This window comes from Rhipicephalus sanguineus, chromosome 6 (genome assembly GCF_013339695.2).
Source record: "Rhipicephalus sanguineus isolate Rsan-2018 chromosome 6, BIME_Rsan_1.4, whole genome shotgun sequence".
NCBI lineage: Eukaryota > Metazoa > Arthropoda > Arachnida > Ixodida > Ixodidae > Rhipicephalus > Rhipicephalus sanguineus.
In genome coordinates, this window is record NC_051181.1 from 78,745,805 (window position 1) to 78,754,110 (window position 8,306).

Consider the following 8,306-nt stretch of genomic DNA (forward strand, 5'->3'; position numbering starts at 1 on the left):
GGCCGTAAAGTTGGTAGGGTAAATGCTGAAACAATGACACTAAAGAGGCGCCTAGTGCAGCCCACATGGTGGCCTGGTCTGAACGATTTCCGCGATAAGTAGGCTTCCTTGCGATTTCAGTGCCACCACGCGGCCACAATAGAAGCTCGCCGATTGGAAATCACACGTTGGTTCTGCGTCTTCCGATACCTGCGAATTTTGCCGTTCTGCCCGGAGGGTGGCGCCCACAACGCTCGAACTTCTCTGACCGCAGATCACGTTATCAATGGCCGAAGCTGCAGAGTCCAACGCGCTAAGAGACTAAACCGGCTATGCGGCACTGCCTTTCTCGTTCTCAAAGATTTACAAGTGGCTGTCATCGACGTTACTCCAGGCCTCCATACTTCAGGCGCGCTTTCGACAGCGGCGCCTCCGAATCCATTCAGATAGATGAATGTACGCATAACGAAATCATTTTCTTTCCCCGCGCTATCAATAAAAGATCTCAGTATCTATTCACCTAGTAAACTTAGGAGACGATGATTTGCAGCCGCAGCCTGGTCTTAATTCTGCTTCCAGTAGACAGATTTATTTTCCCGTCACGTCATGCGGTACCTGTAATAATGATATAGCAATGGTATCACATGTGACATTAAATATACATGTTCAGTGAGCTATCCTGAAAGTCAGCAGCGAATGACTTTCAAAAAATGTGCAGGAATATTTAAGTGATACACAGGGCAACACGCCATATAGTGTAGTCCTAGGCATCGATAACAAAGGAACAAAGTTGCTCAACTATTCAAACATTGCAGTGTATTTCTCGAAAAACATGAACAAAATTCAGACGGCGGTTTGGTTGTTTGTCGAATTTTGGACACCACAACTTATCCTTAGGCTACGTTAAGCTGTCTTGCTTGAATGTCCAATAAAATGAAGTTAAATACCATAAATACCATTCGAGTAACTAATAATGCTGGTTCCAAGGGACTAAAGTTATGAAGGCGATGTTTGCGCAGTGTTTTGGGTTGTGGTTACCAGAATGAGATTATTGGTACTCAGCAGCTTAGTACTACCTTATGCTTATTGGACATTAAGATAGAAGAAACATAGCCCATGCATAACCCAAATATGCAATAAGGAACCGTTAACACTGAATCGTGGATGCTATATTCCTGATTGAAAGGGCGCTAAAGTGCCAAGGGTTGTTAAAATGGTCACTAAGGATGCTGCCATGTCATTTAGAAAGCATGGCTGCGAATTTTTTCTCGCAAATTTGTCTTTAAGAGGGCTAAATCTGCTAGCATCAGGTCAGCAAGCCTTTAGCAGACATATTACATGTTCTTTCGATGGTTTCTTCAAATATCAATAAATCAAAAAATCAATCAATCAATCCGTTTATTCATAACGAAATATTATACAGTGCATCATATTTATACAATCGGGACCCCAGAACTCAAAGTGAGTTGTTGAATAGGTCCCTATAACAGATAGTGTTAATTTATATCCGTGTACCAAGACCTAATAGGTAGGTGTATACATTTAAAAAGAAGGCAAGTCGTTACACACCATGTAAAATAAGGAAATATATATGAGAAAATCGCTTTACCGAAAGCGGTAATGCTTGCTGACCCGGTATTGCGAACTTACGTAATGATCATGCACAGGTATTTATGAACCGAATTGATTTCCGATATATTAAGGCGAAAGCCTTAGATGCCTCATCAAACACGAAAATTCACCGTCGGCGTCGGCAACATAAACACGAGTGTTGAAAAAAAGTCATCATCACGTGATGACGCCACTGTGTGACGTCATCACATGACATTGTCATCATGACAATGTCATCACATGACATTGTCGCTTGGTCAAAGGTGTGCCGATCACAGAGGCAGTGCAAAACCATGTGAGGTGCAGAAAGCTTCCATTGCCTCCGATCCCGGAGTCAATGCAAGGCTACGTTGGGTGCAGAAAGCTTTCAGAGTGGAGGGGAGGGGGTATCAATACATTGACGGAGAAGAGAGTCTTCTTAGGCGAATGCATAAGGGACCCCGTGAGCTTTTCAATCAATGACTTAGCAAGTCATGACTCAATTGCCCAGTAGTTGAAGTCGAACTGTCGAAAGAATGACTTATTGGCGGAAGTATTGTGCCTACTGGCTGCACTGCGGAATGCGGAGTCTGAATGTGGCCTGAAGTGCGTTGTCGCTGTTCCAGCTAGCGCTCGCATTTTTTCCACAGCACAAACGAATGTTTGCTACAAAACCAACGTATTTTGCTGTAGATATTGAGTTCGCAACCGTCGCGTAAATTTTAAAACTTGGCTAGTAGAGTCTTTCTAGCCATTGTATGTGTGATTATCAGGCTTTTTTTTTAATGTTTGCCGCAGCTACATTGCTAGCTTTCGAAAAGCCATCGGTTTGTCTCGAATATCCACATACTTAACCGGCTAACACAATCCTAGCCAAAGCACATGGCACGCAACTAGGAAACAACGCATCTAGACCTTCGTATTTAAACAGATGGCTAACGCAGCAATGCTCTCCTATGGTCTTTGCTAAACAGACATGAACGAACTCCCGATCACTCCAAGGAAAGAACTAAATTCTAGCTGCTGTTCATCAGTGTGTTCTAGGGTTCTCATTGCTAAAATCATGATCTCATCATGAGTCGCACCATAGAGGGAAAAAGGGGAGAGGAGGCGGTCAGCCACGTGAATTATGTTTCTTCCCGCCTGGTCTTCTTTAACGTAAAGCTAAATCTATGTGCTCAGGCGTTTTAGGATATCGCTCTTATCACAATGTGGCCGCCGCGGCAGGATCGACAGAGCTACGGCGGTTAATGGCGGCTGCGTTCGTGCATATTTTACCTACGTTTACCCCCATTGTCTCTCGAACGTAGTACGCGTCAAAATTAAAATGGAAACAAGCATCTAATCTACAAACGCACTCAACTGTTCTAGCTTCTTCTAGAGCCGACTGTCTGTTATGCTTGCTTGTTGTGGCGATTGCATAGAGTATGGTTACTCGACGTGGCAACTGCACTATATTGTCTTCGTTATGCGCCGACTGTATGATATTGTTACATGCTGCGACGACTTGAAGGTATGATTATCTGCTGCGGCAACCGAAATATCCAGATTTCCTTCTGCGCCTACGGTACGTCATGATTACTTCTTGACCAGACTACATGAAATAGTGACTCGTTGTACCGTTTCCACGGCATGGTTACATATGGCGGCAACTGTACTCTCCGTGTTTGTTCTTTGCACCAGCTCCGTGATAACGTTTCCATTTGCGGCAACTGCGATGGTCTAGCATTTCGTGCGCCAACTGTTCTTGGTAACGTTTCCCACTGTGATACACACGAACACGCGCACGCCTTTACCTGGAGACTTGGCCAAACTATGCTTATGCATTAAAAGAAAAGATGCACGTTTATACACACTGTTAGCAGCCGATATAAGAACCGCAACGAACCAGCGAGCGAGCGACGCGTCCGCACAGCAGGCGCATGCAAATACGCATTACAGGGGCGTAGCCGGGGGAGGGGGGTTGGGGGGGTCCAACCCCCCCCCCCCCTAAATTTTTCAGTTTTGCATGCGGGTGATTCCACGAGAGATCGAACATGCCTGTCCGGTCGCAATTTTTGTTTTGCCTGTGTTTTTTATATGTTGTGTGGGCACATTCAAAGTGCACGGAACTGAAAATTTTATTTCCAAGAAACGCTCCCAGCGCACCCAAAAAATATTTGAAGGTGGCGGCGCATGCCTCCTGTTTTTGCTCACTGCATTGTTTTCGGATTTCACGGCCGAATTTAGCGCGAACTATAAATGATGTGTCGAAAATTTCTTTTGCTGGTTTTAATACGCACTACTGTGAATTACATCCATGCCTTTTTTATGCCGTCCTCATTAAGAAGAAAATGTGAAAAAATGGCAAACACGGCCGAAATCAGAAAAGGGTCCTAAGTTTGAGGCGCCTTGGCGCCTTTACTATTTCAAACAGAAACTTGAAAACAGTGTCAACTATAGAAAAGAGCCTTTGCAACATTTATACGGAAGATAATTTTCCTACGGGCAACGCAAAAAAAAGAAAAAAATAGTTAAAGAAGCGAGTTTTTTCAAAAAAGTACATTTTCAAAAAATAAAATAAAAAAAACTCCGGTCTCAATTTTGACGGCAATTTTTTATCGAAGAGCGCTTATGTCAATGAACACACGATTTTAATATCATATGTCCTCATTTGTTTTGTTTACGAGATATAACTGGCCAAAGTGACCCTTGCTGTGAGTGCTCACTTCAGTGCGACTGATGGTTGTTAATAGCTTGCATTGTGCGTAAATCGCAGTTTTATTTATTCTGCTGCAGCAAAACCTTGCTCTGGTGGCTTTTCGTCAAGAAAAATGTGTTCTCAGATTTTATTTGTGTCTAGCGTGTGCAAAAGTGGGCTGCTGCCGCCCTCTAAATGGCTCACGTGTAAACAGTTTGCAGCCTACAACCTCGCCTACAATCATCAGAGGAAAGATGGGCGCGCCTGTTCAAGATATCAACCGCTTCTTCTTCCTGAAGGAATGCCTGGTCTACCTCATCGCGGTTAGATGTAGACAGGTTTTCCTTGAGGAGCCTAAAGCAATGCAAGCAGACCTCGCAGGTGTCGCGAAGATCCTCAGCCTATGGCAGTAGCTTCTGGAGGTAGGCAACAACAAAAAGAGCAAAGAAAAAAATTTTGCGCAACGAAAACGTTTTCCTCAGCAATCTTCTTTTTGTGAACGCGTAAATAATCGGCACAGAACAATCGGACGTAGCCATGGGCCGCGCGCATCGCCTGTAGTGAACAGCTAGACCTAGAGCAAGCCGAAACGTTTATACTGAACGGCGCCGCAGAAATTATCTCACATCTGCGCAACTGTCATGAATGCCTTTCCAGAACTGCTTACGGTTTAACATTTTATGACTGAGGGTGTCTAAGCGCTTTGGGCTGTAATATTTAATTTGTAGGCCACACTCATTGTCAAAGGTTAATGTCCGTCTGGTGCCACCAATGACCTTTGCTGTCCTCGACGTGGGAAAGCACTTAAGTAAAGTAGCAACAAAACATCATCAATTGGGAAGCTTCGGCCACTCATGGCTTAATCATGCCGCACCGCACGTTTTCTGGCTGCTGAAACGCTGAGGTAAAGGTCGAGATGATACAGGAAGACGTTATCTGCGACGCCGAAAACATGTGATGGCAGGAAGTGAAATAAACGGCTCGGAAATCATTGAGCTAACTTTTTACAAATGTTGTTTAGGCACAATGTGCGTCGAATGGGGAAGATGGTTAGAGCGTACAATGCACGGTAGTGGAAGGGAAGCAAGCAGGCAGTGAGAAAACAACTGCATAACAGCGCGCCTGCTGATTGTGGCATTTAGTTACAGATTAAGTTGGCCTTCGCTGCATACAGATGCTTTATTCTGTGTGCAAGGAGAGTTTTGACAAAGTGACCTAAACCATGTGTTCGCGGTGTCTCGCGTGCTTCTGATTAACGAATACTGGCGGGTAAGTTGAGGTTGTAAGCTGCAAACTGCGTACGCGTTCGGCCTTTAGAGAGCGGCAGAAGCCCATCCCCACACACGCTAGACATAATTAAAGTTTGAGAATGCATTTTTCTTGACGACAAGACACCAGAGCAAGGTTTTACTGCAGGAAAATAATTAAAACTAGATTTAAGTGCAATGCAAGCTGATGACAACTATCGATCGCACTGAAGTGAGCACACACAGCAAGGGTAATTATGGCCCGTTAAATCTCGTGAACAAAGCAAATGAGGACATACGTATTAACACGGTGTTTTCACTGACATAAGCGCTCTTCGACAAAAAAATGTCAAAATTGAGGCCTGAGTTGTTTTATTTTTCGAAAATGTACTTTTTTGAAAAAAACTCGCTTCTTTAACTATTTTCTTCTTATTTCGCGCTGCCTGTAGGAAAACGATCTTCCGCATAAATGTTGCAAAGACTCCTTGAAATACTTGGAAAAAAGCATGGATGTAATTCACAGTAATGCGTATTAAAACCAACAAGAAAATTTTCGACACATCGTTTATAGTTCGCGTTAAATTCGGCCGTGAAATCCCAAAACATTGCAGTGAACAAAAACAGGAGGTCTGCGCCGCCACCTTCAAATACTTTTTTGGCACGCTGGGAGCATTTCTTGGAAATAAAATTTTGGGTTCCGTGCACTTTGAATGTGCCCACATAACATATAAAAAACCCAGGCAAAACAAAAATATCGACCGGACAGGCATGTTCGATCTCTCGTGGAATCACCCTTTAGAGGGCGGCAGCAGCCCACTTTCGCACATGGTAGAACCAAATAAAATCTGAGAACACAATTTTCTTGACGAAAAGCCACCAAAGCAAGGTTTTGCTGCAGCAGAATAATTAAAACTGCGATTTACGCACAATGCAAGCTATTAACAACCATCAGTCGCCCTGAAGTGAGCACTCACAGCAAGGGTCACTTTGGCCAGTTATATCTCGTAAACAAAGCAAATGAGGACATATGATATTAAAACCGTATGTTCATTGACATAAGCGCTCTTCGATAAAAAATTGCCGTCAAAATTGAGACCGGAGTTTTTTTTATTTTATTTTTTGAAAATGTACTTTTTTGAAAAAACTCGCTTCTTTAACTATTTTTTTCTTTTTTTGCGTTGCCCGTAGGAAAATTATCTTCCGTATAAATGTTGCAAAGGCTCTTTTCTATAGTTGACACTGTTTTCAAGTTTCTGTTTGAAATAGTAAAGGCGCCAAGGCGCCTCAAACTTAGGACCCTTTTCTGATTTCGGCCGTGTTTGCCATTTTTTCACATTTTCTTCTTAATGAGGACGGCATAAAAAAAGCATGGATGTAATTCACAGTAGTGCGTATTAAAACCAGCAAAAGAAATTTTCGACACATCATTTATAGTTCGCGCTAAATTCGGCCGTGAAATCCGAAAACAATGCAGCGAGCAAAAACAGGAGGCATGCGCCGCCACCTTCAAATATTTTTTGGGTGCGCTGGGAGCGTTTCTTGGAAATAAAATTTTCAGTTCCGTGCACTTTGAATGTGCCCACATAACATATAAAAAACCCAGGCAAAACAAAAATTGCGACCGGACAGGCATGTTCGATCTCTCGTGGAATCACCCATGCGTATATATACACGCGCACATACAAACGCACGCACGAACATACATAAAGTATGGCTGAACCCCCCCCCCCCCCCCCCCCCCGAAAAAAATTTCTGGCTACGCCCCTGACGCATTAATACGAACGAATGAAAGAATGAAAGAAAAATTAACAGTAACCTGTGTAACAATGGCACATACCCAACCTGCAAGATTGGCCAACAGTATGGTACACAGTGGTTTCCCAGATACCAGAATGCATTTTCAGTTAGGAAGCTGGCGATCATCGTGCTACTCTCATTATGAGGCTTGAAGGTCTATATGTGTTATTTGTACAGGGATCATACTCTGGTTTAACGTTTTAAATGCGTTAAGCATTTCTATGCCCAATCAATGAGGAAACTGTTGAAGAAATTTTTTCACACCGGTGATTGGGTTTGCATCCTTGCCCTCATCTCCGAAGAAGAGTGTCAACCATTTTTTCCTCCATGGTGTTATCCGATACGCTACGCATTCAAGCTTGCAAAGTGTGAACCCATCTGTAACCTACATGAATGCGTTGTACCCGCGGTGCAGGACAAATGCATCGAGATAACAGTCTCTATAGAGGCTTCGTTGAATGTTGTTGAAATGGAATAAAAGCCATCTGCGGTACAAAGTGTAAAGTCGAGAGGGAGAACTGGACGCATAAGAAAAATTCAAACTCTGCGAAATTTTGATGCTGAACACGCTTTTCTGTGTTCGCAGGATGTGCGTGCCATGAAGGAGGAGTAGAAAATTGAGGAAAGGAAAAGACTATTTCTGCAGCCCTGGTTGGGAGCATGGCTCAACCAACGCCACCTAGAAAAAAGGTGGTGTTGGCTCAGCGGACAGCGTTCTACACGATGTCGCATGGCATGCGCACGAGTGCTAGAAAGAAGATGAAAGACGCCATGCTGATGCCGCCCGAAAATGTCGTTCCAGGACTACGTGGCGTTGTCCAGGAACGGCCACGCACCTACAATAAAACGCAACGCTTGCACATCACATAGACAACTTCCAAAGAGAGATTCTGCGCGGAACTTTTTCATACGTAGACCATGTTATGATTTAAATGTTGTCTGCTTCGCAGACCTAACATTGAAATTATCGTCGCAATGAGGCTTTCGCCATAATCGGCGTTACTGAAACACAC